The 20,675-nt window shown below is 44.1% G+C and overlaps 2 protein-coding genes across 2 annotated transcripts in view; both read right to left on the reverse strand.

Moving 5' to 3' along the window:
• The window catches only part of MYT1L (myelin transcription factor 1 like), a 258,267-nt gene extending 248,001 nt beyond the window's left edge, over positions 1 to 10,266 (reverse strand). The window contains exons 1-2 of the mRNA XM_054728327.1: positions 10,144 to 10,266; positions 6,564 to 6,657 (exon numbers count right to left, since the gene is read on the reverse strand). The gene's annotated coding sequence lies outside the window, so the exon portion shown is untranslated. The remainder of the gene's footprint in view (positions 1 to 6,563; positions 6,658 to 10,143) is intronic.
• The window catches only part of EIPR1 (EARP complex and GARP complex interacting protein 1), a 277,183-nt gene that overhangs the window by 46,181 nt on the left and 210,327 nt on the right, over positions 1 to 20,675 (reverse strand). The window lies entirely within an intron of this gene.

Below are 20,675 nucleotides of genomic sequence, written 5' to 3' on the forward strand. Positions count from 1 at the left end.
CAATATAGGCTGTCTTTAATAGTGTCACTTTGCATATATATATATATTTTAAAGTATCCTTACAACCATAGTCTCACAGAACTCCAAAAGCATACCACAGTGACATAGGGGAAAAAAATATTTTATGTCTGAACACCTTGGACTGACAATTCATTGAATCTTATCTCTCTACAGATGTATGCAATGGACACTATTTCCATTTTGTATTTTTCCTTTTTTACCTCTTCTTCATGACTATTTCTTTCCTCCATATCAGACGCTCAAGCCTGTTTAATCCATATCCTTCGAGGAAACCCTCCCAGCTCTGCCACCAAATGAACACCCCTTCCTGGGAGCTCTTCCAGCACTGGCTCCTGGCACCAAGCATTCACTGTTCTGTCTGCCCTTATCTCGTCTTGATGAACTTCCCAGGATGCTTGGTCTTTGCTCATCTCCTTACTCCTTCTTAGGTGGCAGCGATCTCTCCAATACAGTTGCTCAAACATAAACCATGTGGAAACCACTGTAGTCATATTTCACCAATTGAAATGACTGGATTCCCACAAGTTGTACATGGAATCCAAAATTGGAGGGAAGAAAAAAACAGATCTCACATAGAGAAAAGATGGCAAGAATGGAGAAAATAATGGATATCCACTGTTCTATATACCTCCATATTTCTAAAACCTTTATTTTGTTTATCAGCAAAACTGAATTCTTTAGAAAATACATTTGTCCAAATTCCCAATATTGATTCCTTTCTTAGAACAGCTATGAATTAGGATTTAAATAATGTGAAAAAGAGAGCACTGTAGAATTAATTATGAAACTATAAAGTTACTACCTCTCAAATGTTATATAAAGGTAAATATAAATGGCTATTCAAGAAGTGTATCTATAGAAAAGTGCAATTATTTACCCTTTGCAACAGAAAAAGAAAGAAAAGCAATTAAATACTCAAGATACAGTCAGTGTTGTGGCTAATCTGTCTAATCTATTAAGCTATACTGTTCTGAAGAAAAAAAATCAAATATATTCCTAGTAAATTATGAAAGTCTACTTTATAGCATTTCTTTAAATACCTTTAGAAATATATTCAATGTTACAAGTCACAAGAAGTCAGTAATTATTAAATCAATTCTGCTTTTGATTTTAAAATAGAAAAGGTAACTATTAATTCCAAAATGCCTTTTATATACAAAATTAAAAGGTATTTCTACAATCAATTGCTAATATAAGAAATTCCAAGTGGAGAATGAATGCAAAATTCCACCTCTACAAGTTAATGAGTGATCGTATGTCGGGCGCTGCTACTCCTGAGGCACTCCTGGTGGTTCCCATGACAACGTATGCCATCTCCACAAGGACCCTGTGGAGTCCTGACTTACCATCCACATTTACAGATCAGGAAACTGAAGCAGAGAGAGAACTTTATCCCAGTTTTCAGAGGTAAGCGGTTGAATTATTCCAGCAAGTCTGGGACTAGAGGTGCCTCTTCAGTTACTATGTTATGCAACTTTCCATCCATTAAGACATTCTAATGTGAAAAACTTTAAACAAATATAAAAGTGGACATAAGAGTATAACAAATCCCATTTACCCACCAATCAGTTACATTTGGCCAATGTAATTTCATCTGTACCATCATTTAACAATTACTTCTACATTATTTTGAAGGTAATTCCAGAAATCATATCATTTTATCTAGAAATCTTTCAGTATGCAGCTCTAAATTATAAGAACTTTGTTTTTGGAGAGCCATGACACTATTTACATACCTAAAATATTAGCAATAATTCCTTAATGCCATGTAGAACATACTTTAAATAGGTTAATACTCTATATTCTAACTAGAGGCCCAGTGCATGAAATTCATGCACTGGTAGGGTCCCTAGCGGCTGCCAACCGGGTACTCCCTCCCTTCCCCTGGCCTCTGCCAGCACTGGGGCCTCCCTCCCTTCCCCTGGCCAGCCCGCCCCCTGGTCAAACTCCCAGAAGAACTCCGGTCAAGGGGACAAATTGTATACTACCCTGTTACTATATAGGATGTATGAGGTCCCAACCTTCAGTCAGATGAAATGTTTTTTTCTGACTGTATTTTAATAGCTGAGTTTCATGTAAAAGAAAACACTTAAGGATGGTGAGGGAAATTTAAGGGACAAAGTGCCACCTTGAGGTAGAGAGCCAGATCGTGCAGAAGGAAGACATAGGCCGCCATGTAGGACCTTACTAATGGCAGAGGATATCTCTCCCATTCTCATTCTAATCTCATCACCTATCCCGCTGGCTTGCTCTTGTCACAGTGACTCCTTACACTGCCTCGGGAGGCTAGGGGCTGTGCCCACCACTCAGGGAGGTACACGGTTCCCCAGAGGCCATCTCTGAGTTGCCTATCCCTCAGTCCCGGAATCACTTGATTTAGGCATCAGCTCTGGATCAGTTCAGCTGTCATCTCTGACCCCAGCCACTTAAAAATGACTGTTAAGGTGAAGGAAGCCATCTCCGGAGGGCACCTTTGTTTTCAGGCCTCTCAGTCATTTAATATTTCTTCATATCCTGACAGTTGTGACTGTAAGCCCCACTCAGGGTTTCTGGTCTGGGCACAGATGACAAATTCCCTTTGTTCTATAGCTGAAATGTTATAGGGCTAAGAGTATTTTTACTATACTTTTCCTATATTTCAGGACTATTCCTGAATGGGACTGCAGTCTAGAGTGCAGAGGAAAATAATGTCTCTTCCATATCAAAACTCACATAGTACTGTCATGATTGAGCATTGAACACAGAATCAGCAGGAGGAGAGAGAGAAAAAGAGAGGTGGAAGGAGAGGATGGAGGGAGGGAGGGAGGAAAGGAAGGGCAGGACAGGTCAGGGAGGGAGGCAGTAAGTATCTTCCTTAAACTTCTACTGGCACCTTGCTCCATGGCCAGGTTGCTCTTCCCACCCAGTTAATTGCACCTCCAAGTTTATTAGCTGGTTAGTTTTGAGCTGAGTAAAAGCCTTTATTGTATGTCCCTCTGGCTGATCTATGTTTATGAGGGTTTATTTATATCCTCAAATTGGCAGACACTGGACTCTAGGCACTGATATTTTTTTTCACTCACTTCTTCTAATCAGGGAATATAAACCGTGAAGATTGAGTAGGCATCTATTGTTTACTGGATGTACTTACAATGTTTAAACAAGAAGAGACCAGCATGTAGCAAAAAGTCAAGATTGTAAATTAAGAGGCCAATGAAACAAAAGCTTTGCTGTGGTAAATTTTATGGAATTTGAAATAGATAAGATGCAAGAAGTACTAAGGATAAATATCAAGAAAGGGGTAAATAAAGAAATAATAAATATAATCACTCACAAAATTTAAAAAGACAATATTAATGAGCTAAACACATGTGAACTAAAAGAGAAGGCACTCTTAGAGAACAAGGATGTCAAGCATGCAACACTTATGCTCATGTGCAGTTCACAATGTTTATGGATTAATGTGTTTTTGTTGTTTCTATATTTTTGCCTATCAAAGTTGCCCTGTTAATAAATATTTACCTCTAAGATAACCAAATGTTCCAGAAACTACTTGCAGTTCAGAGTTTGGAGTAGGAAAGTCTTTTGTGCCATCCCACCCCCTAGAGCAGTCCAGAGTTGGGCAGCTAAGAATCAGGTGACTTCAACCCTGTCTCTGCCTCTTCCATTTGACCTGTGTACAGAAGGGCAGCAATGAAACAACTAGGAAAGATCACCGAGAGCACAGATGTGTCATTCAAGACCAAGACCAAGAGCAGCCACACCCGCAGCTTCCCAATTACTAAGTATGGATATGAAAATCCGACAGTGAAGAAGCTGTTGGAAAAATATTGATTCCTTTGCAATATGTTGTTGGAGGAGAGCTTTATGGACACCCTGGACCACCACAAGGACAAACAAGTGCGTCCTAGAGCAAATTAGTCCTGAAACATCTCTGGAGGCAAAAAGGATAAAACTGAAGCTGAACTACTTCAGGCAAATCATGACAAGGCAGAGTTCTTCAGAAAAGACATTAATGCTGGAAAAACAGAAGGCAGCAAGAAAAGAGGGAGACCAAATACGACATGGATTGACTCCATAAAAGAAGCCACAGGCAGGAGTCTACAGGAGCTGAGCAGGGCTGTGAGGACAGGACACTATGGACATAACTCATTCATAGGGTCAGCAGGAGTCACAGCCAACTCAATGGCAAGTAACACACATGTTCCACAACCTTCTTTTCTAGCTTTCTCCTTCTTGATATGGGAATGATAATGTTTCCTACCTTGGGAGAAGTGGCAGCCTCAAAGGACATAGTTCTACCACAGAAGCATGCATGATTGTGACCACACGTTTGCTGCAGGTGTGAAAGGAATATTCCCACGACCTGAGTGGCCTCAGAGCTATGCAATCTAGAACCAGGCCCTCAAACACAAGATTCCAACCTACAATTGGAGTGAGAGTCCCTGCAGAGATTACTGTAACCTTCATTTTATAGGTGAAGTAGCTGAAATCTAATGAAATTGAGTGGCTTGCTGAAACTGGCAGATCCAGGACAGATATCCAAAGTCCCCCCATTTTTATTTCAGGTTTATCTTTTACACCAAACTCACATACCATGGCAAGGCTTCTCATGTCACAATTACTAACAGTTTGGGGCAAGTGACTTGTTTGCATTTTAACACAATCATTGGTAATCTGCACAACGGTGGGAGGACATCTCTGTCTTCATGGTCAATTGGGGAAAACTCTTCAACTAGCCCATGAGTGTTATCAAAAACTGAGGTCCAATTTATTGCTTTATAGACATTTCTCTGGCTTAGTATGGTAGCAGTTTAATTACCTTAAATAGGGTAAATTATTTAACTTATATATTTAGGAAAACATGATAACTACCATCAAATATCTGAAATGCTGTTCTATGAAAAAGAAATTAACCCTTAGCAGCTACAATAGTTTCTGACCCTAGCAGATTCTTAAAATATATCCCTTGGATTAGGCTGAGTTGAACTGATCTCATTATTAATCTCTCCAGGGGCTAAAGTTAGGAACAATTGGCATATAATATCAAATCATAATCTCATATCAAAAATATTACGAATAATATTTCAACCATTAACACAAAATAATGGAATGGGCTGACTTGCTGGGTAGTAGGCTATTCATTTCCGGAAATATTCAAGAAGAAGTCAAATAACAACAACCCTCCTTTTCATAAGGTGGGTAGGGTGGGGGCCAGAATGTTGGTAGAGTACACTCTGTGGTACAGTATAATGAACACAATACAATCTTTATTTATTGTGGATCTTGAAATACTCAAGGTTAGGCATCAAGAATAACTATGGCTAATAATGAGATTATATTTTAAAGCAAATTTGTCATACTATATATCTGGCACTCAAAGTACATATAGATCCTTTTACTAAAGGGTGAACACCTCCAAATCCTGGGCCATATCCAATCCACTTGCATATCGATATTGTCTTGCTTAAACAGTAGGTACTTCATATGCTGAATTAATATCTAGTGTAAGATTTGGAACTGAATTCTTGGTAATTCATAATATATATTGAAATAAAATTTTAGTCTTTAAGCCTCATACTATGAGATTACTTTTTCTTAAATTCCTTTTTGAGGGTACAGTTAGGACTGAAAAAGATAACGAGTAGGAACTCACACAAAGTGGCCCTGACTCAAAGTAAACACATAATGCATGCTAAATGTTATTAAAAATTTGCCTCTCTATGAATAAATCTTTAGAAAAGAGGAATTTTAAAAAAGAATAACGGATTTTAAAAAATATCACTTTTGCCTCTCTACACTCTGAGTTTGTCACAGGCTCCATCTGATGGACAAAGGAGATGCCAGGATGCAGAGGTTATACACAAAGGCTCCTTCGGTACCACCCACCAATTAGTTTTTAGAGTTTTTATGAGGCCCCCATTAAATAATCTGAGTGGAGCCGAAACCGGTTTGGCTCAGTGGATAGAGCGTCAGCCTGCGGACTGAAAGGTCCCAGGTTCGATTCCGGTTAAGGGCATGTACCTTGGTTGCGGGCACATCCCCAGTAGGGGGTGTGCAGGAGGCAGCTGATCGATGTTTCTCTCTCATCGATGTTACTAACTCTCTCTATCCCTATCCCTTCCTCTCGGTAAAAAATCAATAAAATATATTTTAAAATAATAATAATAATAATCTGAGTGGAAGTGTCTGAAATTCACAAGGAGCCACATAAATATCAGGAATAAAAAAACAAGTTGAAAACACTGTGTAGGAATATAATTTGGGATTAAGGCCCTCAGCTTGACTTGTTTTTCTGAAACATACATACAATGTTCTCATCAGTGTAAAGATATAAGATTAAGTCATAGCTGATGTATCAGCTTAATGTGCATATTTAATAAACTGAACAATAAAGTAAAACTGAAGCATCTAAATATCAAACACAAGAAATACGGGTAGGAAAGTACCCTTTCTCAATTGGCCTAATTTAACATCAGGCATCCAGCATTCTGAGTTCTACTTGTTTCAGGTAACCTTTATGATCCTAATGTAAGTGCAAGGCCCCATCTGCATGAACATACCGCATTCTGTGACTCCTCAAACGTTAACGTGGATCAGACAGATGTCCAGGCGGCATCTGCACACACCTCAGCCACGGCCTCCAAGGGAGCTTCCCTGCAAGAGAGAGAAAAAGTGGTTAGTGGACCTGAGAACATTCCTCTGACTTAACGGAAATGGACAGTTTCCCGATGTGGGAGCTCTTCTCCTTAAGCCAGTGGAGGCTGTGCACAAGGGCTCTGCACTCACTGCACTTCAGCTGAGGAACAGTCTGGAGCTACACATCCTGTCGTCTCCTCAGAGCTGTAGTGCTTTTGAAATAAGTCTGTTCTTTAATAAAATTACAGAGCAAGGTCAGGTGTGTGAAACTTGGGTAAGTCCCTAGGACCCTGGCATATAAAGACCACCAACAAAGGGGGATGAGTCAGAGTAAGCTCAAATGCCCAGGACACTGCCTGCTTGTCAGGTTGTAATCACTGTTGTGAATAGAAGGTTCTGGACTACAGGTGAGCACTCCAGAATCAAACATGGCTGTGCCTGCAGAATCAAATATGGATCTCAAAATCAGACTGCCTACCTAAGGCCATGTCAGTACTAAGAAAGAAAGATGGACAGAGGAAAAATGACGTTTCTGATATTTTCTGTTTTCTAGGTTTACAGGGGAAGCTGGGGTAACTGAAGAAAAGGAAAAGAATTCCTTTGGAACACAAGTTCAACTTTTTCTAACCACCAACCATATTCATTCCAATTTTAGCAATTCTGTGGGAGGAAAAATGAAACATGAAATTCTATGCCTTCCACTTTGCATATATTCCTTACTTCTACCTGGAATGCCCTCTCTCTCCAGGTCTTCACAGCCTGCCCAGAGCCACACTTCCTACTGTGTGTGATGACAGTGAGAAAAGTAAGAATCTTCCTATTAAGAACAACAGCACAAACAATAACTACCATTACTGAATGTCTAACTGAGAAGCCAGACTCTATTAGATACTGTGGGTCCATGACCTCACTTAATCCTCAAAGATAGGAAATATAAATATTATATCAGCTCAAGATGTGAGGTAGCTCACTGAGACACAGCTAGAACAAGGTTAACAGTACTCAGACCAGTTCTTTCTGATTCCTTCTATGTCTCCATTTTTCTCAGACCCTCCAACATTTAAACCTTGGATTCTTCATTATTTTCGAAGAAAATATCTAACATTTGTGGATGTGCTCTGATTCACATACAGAAATAGATTGTTTTGTAGATAGAGTCAATGACTCTTCCAGGACAATATAATCATTATTAAAATGTGGAGACCATCTTAGATCATTCAAAATCTAATCAAATATGTGTACACTTTTAAAAGAAGTAATGCAGATATCAACTTTCTGATGATTTCTAATAAATGGGGAAAATAAAACAAAGAACCCATTAGAAGATACTTCTGAGAATTTCAGGCCTTAGGAATCTTACTTATAATAGAAAATAACAGTAAACCTAGTTTCTACTTGGGTTAGAGTTATCTTGCCTATTGTAAGTCAGAAATAAAGGTCTTAACGGTTTTAAGTGACCCAAATGGTTGCCTGCACATGGTGACACAGACACAGCAAACAAAGTGGCTCAGTGCTGGCTGCAGACAACTATGCAAGACACCGAGAGCCTTGCTTCTTCTCCCTCCTCTGAATGATTATCTGCAAAATGGAGGGGTACATAGATAGTGAGGGCAGGGAGGGAAGGGCTAATCAGAAGAACAGACTTGGTGTCAAAAACAACTCTGCTGAGATCTATTGTCCACTCACTTAAAAAGAAGTTTATGGCAAACAAATAGAATTAATGCTCATGTAATCAAGTAGAAAGGATAGTTGTGCATACAGATTTGTATGCATGTATATATGTGTGTACACACTTATTTCTTCTAAAATTGCCATTCCTTAAAAAAAATAAAAAATAATTAAAATAAAATAAAAATAATAAAATAAAAAAAATGCCATTCCTTTCATTTTCATCCTGGCTGTAATGCAAAGTACTAGGTTTACAACCTATACAGATGCTCAAAAGTAAGTGATTTAAAGAAACATTAAACTAACAGGGGCCAGTCCCAATTTTTTTATTTTAATTTAAAATTAGAGGCCTGGTGCACGAAATTCATTCACAGGTAGGGTCCCTAGGCCTGGCTGGCAATCAGGGCTAATCAGGGCCTTCCAGCTGCCAGCTGGGGCCTTCCTTTGCTCTGTGCCATCCCCTGGTGGTCAGTGCACATCATAGTGAGCGATCAAACTCCCAGTCTCCCAGTCGAACTCCCAATTGGGATGGGGGGCCGATCAGGGGCCGGGTGGGCTGGGGGGAGGGGCCGCGGGAGGTTGGCCAAGTGGCCCCACCCCCCATCGAGCCAGTTGGCTGACCGCAGTGCGTGTCATAGCGACCAGTCATTCCAGTTGTTCCAGTCGTTCTGGTCACTTGGCTTTTATATATATATAGATAGATTCTAGTTACCTTACAGTTATTTCATATTGTCTTTTAAATCAATAAAATCATAGTTATTTATGTATCAATCTCACCAATTTTAAACAGAGGAAAAATGATAAACTTTCCAAGGAAATAATAATATCAATGAAACTAAAATTTTATAAACCAGCATCAACTTTGGAACTTAACACACTGGAGACTTAAGCAGAGTGATAGCAGAACTCAAGTCTTGACTTCCAGAACTCTCTGGGAGATACACAGATCACACTAAAATATTTACTTGCCCTCTTCTATAGCTGTCCCAAAACAGAAATCAGATTTCTCATTAGATACATGATGTGGTCTCATTTTAAAACTGATAGCTTCTTAAATCAAAATTAGTGAATAACAAAACTTATTTTCCCTAAGATAATTAAAAAACTTCTTACCCTTTGATATAAGCTCTAGGCTTATTCTTTTGTTTTTATGGGGGTTTCTGTGGCTCTTGACTAGAGAGGCAAGTTGAGATTCCTTATTCCTAGAGGGAGCCCATGGGGATACTTGTCCGGGCAAATAGAATCCTTCACTGTCAAGAGTGAGGCTGAACATCAAAAAGGATGGCCATTTGGTTCCTCAACCCTGAAGAAACCCTGGTAGATGACACTGCCTGGCTAATGAGGGCATATTCTGTCTTCTCCTGGTAGATTGGTTGGATTTTTTTTGCATATTAACCTAAAAGTCTGTTTCTTTATATCTCCTATTTATATACATATTTTTGAGGCTTATACTATTTCCCACCCATACTTCAAGTATCATCGTTGTGTAGTTAGCTGCTCATACTTTTAATTTTTAAAAAATGAACTATTCGCTTTTTTTCAGGCTAGTTTAATTTAGTGAGTTAATTTCCATATGTAATTATGAAAAAGTTGGACTATGAGAGGTAAATACAAAATATCTTCAAATCCAAAATACAAAATATCTTCAAATACAAAGTATCTTCAAATCTGAAAATCCTCTGCAAATGGAGTATACAGATGACTGACATTTTAAAGCATTTGATATCTGAGAAATTATGTGACTTTTCTTAGCATTGTCTGAGATGAAAAATGAGATTTATATGTAGATCCAATTAATTGCCTACAGAGTCAGCAATCCCCAAGCCCCAAGCTCACCTGCGTCATGTCATAAACACAGCCTCACTCTAAACCCAGTGCCAACAGGATCCCAGGAGGTAGGTCTCAGGAGGTGGAGGAAAGAAGGGATGGTGTGCAGTGAAAGGAAATTTGCTCCCTGGGGAAGACCTCCCCAAGTCAGGTTTAGGATCTCCAGTGGGAGTCTGGGTATTTTTGTTCTGACAAAGCCTTGGCAACCCATCATCACAATCACTCATGAGTATCATGATGTAAGCCACCCAATTGCAAATTACAGTACAGGCAAAAAGACTCCTCTACTCACTCTGGAATCCATTTCTTGGGCTCATTTCCTCAATAGTAAAAGAAGAACCTTTGAAAACTTGTCATCTAATCATGTTCTCTACCTCCGAGTGCCCCCAGCTCACATCCAAACCTGGACTGAACAAATGTTCATGTGCCCAGGAGGCAAGCAGGGGCAGGATTGAGCTGGGCAGGTCTGGAGCCTTGGCTTCTACTTTATCTGCTTTCATTTTTCTAAAAAAGAGTTGCTATGAGCAGGCTGGAAGAGGTCAATAGGGGGAAAAAGGGAGACTTATATAATACTTTCAACAATAAAGATTAAAAAGAAAAGTTGCTATGCCCTGACAGAGAGGGAGGAAAACAGGGTAGTTCTCAACCCTGGGTGCATATTAGAATCCCTGGGGAGCTTTTAAAACACAGTGAGGTCCACCTTCAGATACTGGGATTTAATTGGCCGGAAGTAAAGCCCAGGAAGGCATCAGTATTTCTTCTTTTGTAAATTAAATTTATTGGGATAACATTGGTTGGAGACATTATATAAATTTCAGGTGTACAACTTTATATAATACAAAATCTGTATACTCTATTGTGTGCTCATCACCCAAAGTCTAGTCTCATTCTATCACCATATATTTGACCCCTTTTTACCTTCTTCTTTAAAAACTCCCCAAGTGATCCTAACATGCAGCAAGGCTTAGAACCACTGACTCAAAAAAAAAAAAAAAAAAAAAAAAGGCTCAAAATCTAGCTAAAGAACCAGATTTGAGTCAGTATTCTGCCACTTCCTAGCAGTATGAACTTTACAATTCAACTAGCTCCTCCATTAGTGGAATAAAAAGAAAAGAAGATTACACTACCATAGCTACCTTATAGGACTAAGATAAAAATCAATATGTAAATACAAGATAAAACCTGATTAAAAAAATACAACTCTACATAAATTCTGTTTCTACTTAAGCAAAACTCTGAGAAGTAAAACTCAAAACTATGGACAAGGCATAGAAGCAACACAAGAAGTGAGAATGATCAAAAATCAGGGAAAAGGGTCATGTTCTTGGGTTTTAGCACAAAGCTGTGGTGGTTTTCCTATTTCTTGACTATGAAACCAGTGGTGTTTGATTTGAGCCTACACCCTTGTAAGATGACAGTGTCCTGGACTGAGGGCAGTGAGGTACATTCGCCATGGGTTCGCATGTTGGCGCTCAAATCAGAAGAGCCCTGAGCCCGAGACGCGGAAGATTTAATGCGGTGGCCACGGACCCACCCAGCGAAGGGATGACACGCGACTCTGGGGCCGAGAGGCAGGACACTGAGCCGAGGGCACACACCAGCCTTATCTAAGCAAGGTCCCCTCGCGGCACGGTCGCTAAGGAAGGGAGGTGCCGTTCAGACGGAGGCAGGCGGCCCACCTCCCCGAGGCCCAGCACCTGGTCTGTGCACTCAGCGTGGAGGCCTCCGAGCCGCTCCGCTAGGACAGGGTCCCCTGGGCCACGATTCCACACACGCGGGTTTGGGAGGGCCCTGCCTCTGTCACCTGGCGTCTTTTACTTTCCAGTGTTTCTGTGAGCAGTCTCCTAGCCTTCACTGGGGTACCTCCTGGAACCTGAAAATGGGTGCTGCTGAGAGAGCCGGTGGGGGCACTGACACCGCAGGACGCTGCGGGGAGGAGCACCTGGTCTCAGGCGGACTTCCTGCCCTCACAGCCTCAGGTGTGTCTCTCCCTCAGGTGTGTGCCTCCCTCAGGTGTGTGTCTCCCTCAGGTGTGTGTCTCCCTCAGGTGTGTGTCTCCCTCAGGTGTGTGCCTCCCTCAGGTGTGTGCCCCCCCTCAGGTGCGTGCCCCCCTCAGGTGTGTGTCTCCCTCAGGTGTATGTCTCCCTCAGGTGTGTGCCCCCCTCAGGTGTGTGTCTCCCTCAGGTGTGTGCCCCCCTCAGGTGTGTCTCCCCCTCAGGTGTGTGCCCCCCCCTCAGGTGTGTGCCCCCCCTCAGGTGTGTGTCTCTTTCAGGTGTATGTCTCCCTCAGGTGTCTGCCTCCCCTCAGGTGCGTGCTTTCCCTCGGGTGTGTGCCTCCCCTCGGGTGTCCCTCCTCAGGTGTGCCCCCCCCCTCAGGTGCGTGCCCCCTCTCGGGTGTGTGCTTCCCCTCGGGTGTGTCCCTCCTAGGGTGTCCAGTGTGTGCCCCCCCTCGGGTGTGCCCGCCTCGGGTGCGTGGCTCCCTCAGGTGGGGCCTGCAATCCCACTCCCTGAAGCCCACGCGAAAACGCACAGGAAACCAGATAAAAACCCCCGCGGAGCGCACAGGGCGGCAAGCTCGGCCGCTGCGAACCCTGGGAAACTCCCAGTTCCGGTTCCTCCGTGCTGTGACAGGACACCCCTTCCCGAGGGACCCGCGCAGGTGGGCGTGGGCCCGGCCTCGGGCGCCCGGCCTTCGCCCACAACTACTAGTCCAAGCCGGGCCCGCTCGCAGGAAGGCGCGGGGCGAATGGTACCTGGCGGTGTCCGCACTCAGGGCCCCGAAGACCTGGTCTCCGCAACCAGAAGGCGGGGCAGCGGGGCAGCTGGGAGGAGGAGGAGGAGGAGCGAAGGTGCGAAGTCGGAGAGACTGGAGAGACCGCGCCCTCAGGCCCGAGGCAGCCCAGGCCCACCGGCCACACGCACCGCGAGGCTGGCCTGGGCGTCGTCGAGCCGCCAGCTGGAAGCAGAGACACAGCCCAGCGCCCGCGAAGGGCCGCGCCTCCTCCCGCGGGCCCATGGATGCAGGTAGCGCGTGGACACGGACGTGCGGGCCTCGGCCTCCTCAGCGCAGCAAGCCTCCCGCTTATAGTCCCTCGCCGTCATCCTGAGGCGCCTCCTGCACTTCCGGTGCATGGCACTTACTTCCGGTGGGCCTGAGCGGGAAGCCCTGGGCCCAGGCGTAGACGTCACTTCCGGCTCCCGGAAGTGGAGGTGAGTGAGTGGAGCAGCGCTGGGCGAGGGGGGCGCTGTGCCTGCAAGGGTGTGCGGCCGCGGGCCCTGCGGAACCGGCCACGGGGACCCAGGCGGCTCAGTCACGCGCTGTGACAGTGAGGAGGCTCCCGGACACTCGAAAGCCGTGTCATCAGAGGGAGCCCTGCAATGACGAGAGGCCTCGCCTCGGCCCCAGGCGCCGCCAGGTAACCCCAGGACCCCACGGTACAGGCGGCCGCGGCTTCCTTTTAGGGGGAGTGCATGCGGGAGGCCCGAGGCCAGGTGAGGCCGGCCAGCCGTGCACCAACCACCCTCTACCGTTGGATTTGTTGCCGCACTGTCTCCAGTGCCCCCGAGGCCGAGGCCCAGCGGTGTGATGGAGGTTGTGTTCCCATTGCCATGTGAATCCGGGTGTGAGAAGGGAAGGGACGCAGCCTTCAGACTAGGAATTACCTCCGTTTCACAAATGAGGCCAAATGGTCTTAATATGTTTCATGTTATAGCTCATTATTAGGGAGGTGGAGGGTGCCTGCACATGGGATCATGAATATGTAATCCATTATAACTCAAATGGAACCTGATGCTCACTTTACCACTCACCTTGCAGAAGAAAGCAATTAAGTGCTTGTTGAAACCGTAGCATCTGCACAACACCGCTGGGTAGTATAGGATCTAGATCCCCTGCCTCTATGTCAATACCTATATCTGTGTCTACTCATACAGCCCCTGTCCTCAAGCAGCTAATGTTCCAGGTACAGTCGGCATCCACAAACTAGATCAGCTAAATGCAATTATAAACCATGAACTCCCCATCACGGTAAACATTCAAGCAAAGACTGGATCAGCAGATGAATACCTGCCAGGCATGTTTTAGGGAGAATCCCTGAATCTGGATATGTGCTGGACTCTATGAAATCTATGACACATCTATCTCTCTCAGAAAAGTCTATGATGTTATAAGTGCTGAGGTCTTTGGAGTAGATACATATGAAATCCCGAAAAGAGAAACTGTAGACTGGGTAGGAGTCAGGCCCAGAGCTCTGAAGCCTGAGTATGAGTCAGATGAGAAGATAAGACGGCAGAAGGAATTTGAATCATGCCACACTGGAAACCAGGACGATGGCAGTCCACGTTGAACACGAATATCCTGAAAACAGTTTTATCTGTTGTGTATCATCCATTTGGTAAATTATGTGTAGCAAGAACACAAACATCAGATAGTTCCTTCTGCTGTCCAGCCACTGCATCAAGCTTACCCAAAACATGGATGCCTTGCATTATGGGGGAGGGAAAGTCAGCCAAATGTGGATGTTGCCAGAGAGAAGGAGCAGGAGAGAGAGACAGAGTGACAGAGAGAAAGACAGAGACAAAAACAAACTTTCTGTCCTCAACATCACTTTATTTCAAAAGCGTGACAACCCAAATACATAGAATTAAGGAATTTAAGAGTAGTGTTACATTTTAAAAACTAAGATAAATACAGAAAATTTTATTGTTTTTCTAGAAGGTGCTCATAAGCACTGTCTTCCCCATGGAGTATAACCAAGCCAGAATCAGTCAAAAGGAACCTTGAATGATTAAGAAACTTTGATATAAAAATCACCTGAAACACAAGTAAAAGACCTGTCACTGCTCCCAAAACAAAAGCTATTTGAGAGACAAGAGGAAACAGTGCCTTTTAAAGCAAATGGAAGAAAAAGTTATTCAGCAGAAGAGACCAATCCTATCTAATAAAGGGGGATATGCTAATTGACCATCACTCCATCTCAAAGATGGCTGCACCCACAGCTGAGGCCAAGTTCCCATAAGGAGCCTTAAGGATCAATCAGCAGGGACCTGAGGCTACGCCCTCCCTCGCCTCCGTGGGGCTTGATAGGGGACCTCAGGCCGGCCCACCACCAGATGGGGCTTGACAGGGGACCTCAGGCCATGCCCCCCACCCAGCGGGGCTTGACGGGGGACCTCAAGATGCACCCCCAGTGCTAGGTCGGGGGAACTCAGGCCGCGCCCCGCCCAGCAGGGCTAGATGGGGGACCTGAGGCTGCACCCCCCTCAGTGCTGGGCTGGGGGACCTGAAGCTGCGCCCCCCCCGCCTGGCGGGGCTTGATGGGGGACCTCAGGCCATGCCCCCCACCCAGCGGGGCTTGACGGGATCTCAGGCCGTGTCCCCCACCTGGCAGGGCTTAACGAAGGATCTCAAGGCATGCCCCCCACCCCGGTCTGGGCTGGGGGACCTCAGACCACGCCCCCCATCCTGGTGCCAGGCCAGGGGACCTGAGGCTACGCCCCCTGCCCAGCAGGGCTTGACAAGGGTGCGACTGGCTGGATCTAGCCCACTGGAGGTGGCCAGCCGGGTGTGGGTCTCACGTGATTTTGAGGTGCATGTGGGTGGGCGGGGACTTGACTCTGGGTCCCATGGTGAGCCCCAGACTCTGATAGGAGGAAGATTTTCATATACATTTTACTAATTTTCTTTCATCTCTGACACTTATATTATAGAGAAATGGAAAATAGCAATATTAAATTATTTCCTCTAATTAATCCCCTTTTAATGTGCACGAATTTCGTACACCAGGTCACTAGTTCTCCAATAAAGAGTGCTTATCCTGGCTCTACTGGTTTGGCTCAGTGGATAGAGCATTGGCCTGTGGACTGAAGCAGCGGTCACCAACCGGTGGTCTGTGGACCACTGGTGGTCCGTGAGGTCCGAAAGGTTGGTGACCGCTGGACTGAAGGGTCCTGGGTTCAATTCCAGTCAAGGGCACATGCCTGGATTTCAGGCTCCATCCCCAGGAGGGGGCATACAGGAGGCAGCCAATCAGTGATTCTCAACATTGATGTTTCTCTCTCTCTTTTCCTCTCTGAAATTAATAAAAGTATATTTTAAAAGAATCTTGTCCTGTTTAGTAAACTTACTATTCCCATCTAGGTGATTTTTTTTAAGAGAAAGGACAGTGATTCATGACACATTTCCATTTCGAGGGTTGTCCCCCTTTGTTTAAGAAATTAAAAAAGATTTTTGGTTAATATTGGGATGCTTTTTTTGATGGAACGTGATTTTTTTTGTCAGTATTTCAGCGTTGATACAGAAATTTCATTTTTTCTAGAAATGCTGTCTAACATCATCAGCTCCAGGAGAAAAGGACAGGGAGATGGGCGAGGAAACGAGGCTTGAGGACCCGACAATGTCAAGGTAAGGAGATCAGCAGGGACACAAGCACAGAGGCAAACGCTGCTGTGCAATGCATGTGCTCTCTCTGCTGTGCTCAGGGCACGGCTTGGTGTTTCAGGCGGTGGAAGGAAGCCCCTGGCTGGCCTCCGGAACAAGCTTACCTCTCGTCGGCAGGTCGTTAAGAGGCTAGAGTAGCGTCATGCCTAACCCAGTGTGTGCTGGGCTCCTAACCTCACCGGAGGCTCCTCAAAGCACAGCCGACAGCCTGCTGCAAAGGAAAACAACGGCCCTTGCTTATGTGGGGGCAGCCAGCATCGGGGGAGCCAGGACCCCTGCTCAGCCTTGCTCCCACCAATCTGGAGGACCCTTTAGGGCCAATTGGGACCATGGACAATGTGGGCACTTTTAGGGCAGACCAGTAATAATGCAAACCATCCGCTTCCCTGCGTGTCCAGCTAGGCACAGTGTGCACAGCCCATATCCAAGGCACAATAGTTTTGCAGGTTTTCTCTGTTTCTCTGCTTCCACAGGCATCTCGGTGAAGTAACAAAAGCCCTAGTGTCCTAGAAATGTCTCCTGAGTCATTTTTCCTGCTGGGCTCAAAGTAGAAGCATCTTGACATTTGCATTTGGACGCCCTAACTATGGGGGACATGACTGGGGCACCTTGTTTGGGGCAAACATTAAACTGCATAGGACACCTGGACGTCAGGCATAAACCTGGACTGTCCCAGACACACCACAGCGTATGGTCACCTGGCATAGTGCCTTGGACGGGAATCCACCAGTCCATTATCAATGAAAAAGGCTCCCACCAAGTGCATGCTTTTCCGCAGATGGGCCCTGACATTCCTGTTAATTTCCCCCCAGAGACAGGTTTTAAAATTCATAACATTCAGGCACTTTCACATCTCCGCTCTCCCCTCCCACCATGCCAGCAGCCACAGGCACCACTCAGTGTGCATAAAGGCATTAGCTCCAGGGAGGGTTTCAGAATTTCTCAAGAAAAACAAATGCATCCTTTCATACAGAATGAAACATTGTCCTCCTCCTCCTCCCTATTACCATATGAGCACTTTCCCAGCAAGGAAAGAAGCCAGAAAAACAAGAGTCATTTAAGGTAAAAAAAAAAAAAAAAGCCCTAAATTTTAGTAAAACAGAGCTATTCTGAGAAATCATGACCAGAACCAATGTCATAGAGCTTTTCACCTATTTTTCTTCCAAAAGTTTTAATTTCAGGTCTTACATTTAAGTCTTTAATTCATTTCGAGTTGATTTCATATATAATAGAAGGATCCAATTTCATTCTTTTGCATGTGAATATCCAGTTTTCCCAACACTGCTTATTGAAAAAGCTGTCTTTTCCCCATGGAGTATGCTTGTCATCCTTATCAAAAATCAATTGACAGTATATGCCTGGGTTTTTCCTGGACTCTGTTCTGTGCCACTGCTCTAGATATCAGGCTATGCCAGTACTATACTGTTTTGATTCCTATAGCTTTGGAATATATTTTTAAACCAGGAAGTGTGATGTTCTTTCTCAAGATCACTCTGGCTCTAGGGTATTTTGTGGTTCCATGTGAATTTTAGGATTGTTTGTTCTATTATTGTAAAAGATGCCATTGGGATTTTGATAGAGATTACATTGAATCTTTAGATCGCTTTGTGTGGTATGAACATTTTAACAATATTAAGCAACAAAAGCAAAAATGGACAAGTGGGGCTACATCAAACTAAAAACTTTTGCACGTCAACGGAAACATAATGAAAAGGCAACCTATGGAATGGGAGAAAATATTTGGAAACACATATCTTATCTGGCTTTAATATTTAAAATATATGAGGAATTCCTACAACTCAAGAGCAAAAAACCCACAAAAAACACAAATAACTGAATTAAAAACTGGGCAAAGGACTTGAATAGACATTTCTCCAAAGAAGACACATAAATGGCTGACAGGTATGTGAAAAGATGTCCAACAGCATTAATCATCAGAGAAATGCAAATTAAAACCACAATGAGATACCACCTCACACGTCAATGACTACCATCAATAAGTTCACAAACAGCAAGTGTTGGTGAGAAAAGAGAACTCTAGTACACTATTGATGTGATTATAAATTTGTGTAGCTGCTGTGGACAATGGTATAGTGAGTTCTCAAACATTAAAAACAGAATTGCCATATGATCCTGCAATTTCACTTCTGGGTGTCTACACTAAAGAATTGAAATCATGAGCTAAATAGATACCTGCACTCCTATGTTCATTACAGCATTACTCACAACAGCCACGATATGGGAACTGTAAGTGTCCATGGATGGATGAATGGATAAAGAAATGTGGTATGCATACACAAAGGAATATTACTCCAACTTAAAAAAAAAAAAAGGAAGAAAATCCTGCCATTAGTGACAATGTGGCTAGGTGGAATAAGCCAGACAAAGAAAGACAAACAGTGCATGATTGCACTTATATGCGGCATCTACAAGAGTCAAACTCTTAAGAACAGAAGGATGATGGTGCCAGGGACGGGGGTGAGGTGAGTGCTGTGCACAGTTCAGTTTCGCAAGATGCCTACGTTCTGGAGATCTGTGCAACATTGTTCCTCTAGTTAACAATACTCCGCTGTGCACTGAAAAATTAAAGAGGTTAACCTCATGTTAAGTGTTCTTATCACAATAATAATTTTAAAAAGCAAAACCTATTCTACTACCCCCACAAAAGGCATTAAGCATTTCAGTGTGCTTTGTTCTTTCGCACATTCATGTCAGCGTCAATGTTCACATGACCTTCCAATTCAGAAGTGAGGACCTGAGAAGGAAGCTTGGATAGGCTGGCTGGGTGACTCTGGAAGGAAACTAAAGTAAGCAAATACTCATAAAATATTCTTAGCATATTTAGTCCCCAAGTATCCTAGTAATTAGTAATTATGAGCTGTGAGGACCAGATTTATCTTTGATTAGGCCCAGCTTTTAATTCTGGCCGGAAGTATAAACCGACACACTCAACTTCTGAACCAGCTGGCATGCACACATTTTTGGTAACTATTATGTGCCTACTGACAACCAAATGCAACGGGACCTGCTGGGAGAATTGAGATCTTTTCCTCAAAGGTCTTAGCTCTTTTTGAAGAGACAAAATAGAAGTACACACACACAAAAAAAGGAAACCAGTGGAAACCTATGTAATAAACAATCAGCCGAAACTGGTTTGGCTCAGTGGATAGAGCGTCGGTCTGCGAACTGAAAGGTCCCAGGTTCGATTCCGGTCAAGAGCATGTACATTGGTTGCGGGCACATCCCCGGTAGGGGGTGTGCAGGAGGCAGCTGGTCGATGTTTCTCTCTCATCGATGTTTCTAGCTCTCTATCCCTCTCCCTTCCTCTCTGTAAAAAATCAATAAAATATATTTAAAAAAAAACAACAATCAGTTGTGAGATAATGCAATGCAGCTTAAATAGAAACACGCCTTCTGGGGTGGGATTTACCATGAAAATCCTCATCAGTAGATATGATTTAATTTTAAGAATGCCTTTGCAGTAATTTGCTAGCTGCAATGAAGAAAAAATATATAATAGTACAAGATTTTGTAAACTTTCAAATTAAAGGCTTTCCTTTAAAAAAAAAAAAAAAAAGAGCAAAAATCCTTAATATGATAAACTAGAGGCCCGGTGCACAAAAATTCGTGTACTGGGGGTGGGGGTGTTTGGGAGGGTGGGGGGGTGAGGGGGTGGGGGGCAGGGTCCCTCAGCCTGGCCTGCACCCTCTCGCAGTTCAGGAGCCCTCTGGGGATGTCCCTCTGTGGGAGGCAACTGGCGGGCCGATGGGGGAGGGAGTGGCTGGTCCCGTCCCCCATCACCCCTCCACTGTTGCCAGTAGCCACTGCACCACCCCCCCAATCGCCATCCCTTCCCTCTGTCCGATGGCACCCGCCTTGGCTGGCCTGGCGTTGCCCACTCACCAGCCCCACCCCCCACCAACTGGTCATTATGGCGTTCAGTCCATTTGCATATTAGGCTTTTATTATATAGGATACTCCTCTGTGTTCCAAAAATGATTCCGTTATCGATGTTAAAGTCTCAGTACTGGGAGGGGTAGAGGAAGGCAGTGGGTGTTAGGGAAAATGGGGCTGTTTATGAGAGTGCTATCATCAGTCATTTT

Source organism: Eptesicus fuscus, chromosome 16, assembly GCF_027574615.1.
Source record: "Eptesicus fuscus isolate TK198812 chromosome 16, DD_ASM_mEF_20220401, whole genome shotgun sequence".
In the NCBI taxonomy this organism is placed as follows: Eukaryota; Metazoa; Chordata; class Mammalia; order Chiroptera; family Vespertilionidae; genus Eptesicus; species Eptesicus fuscus.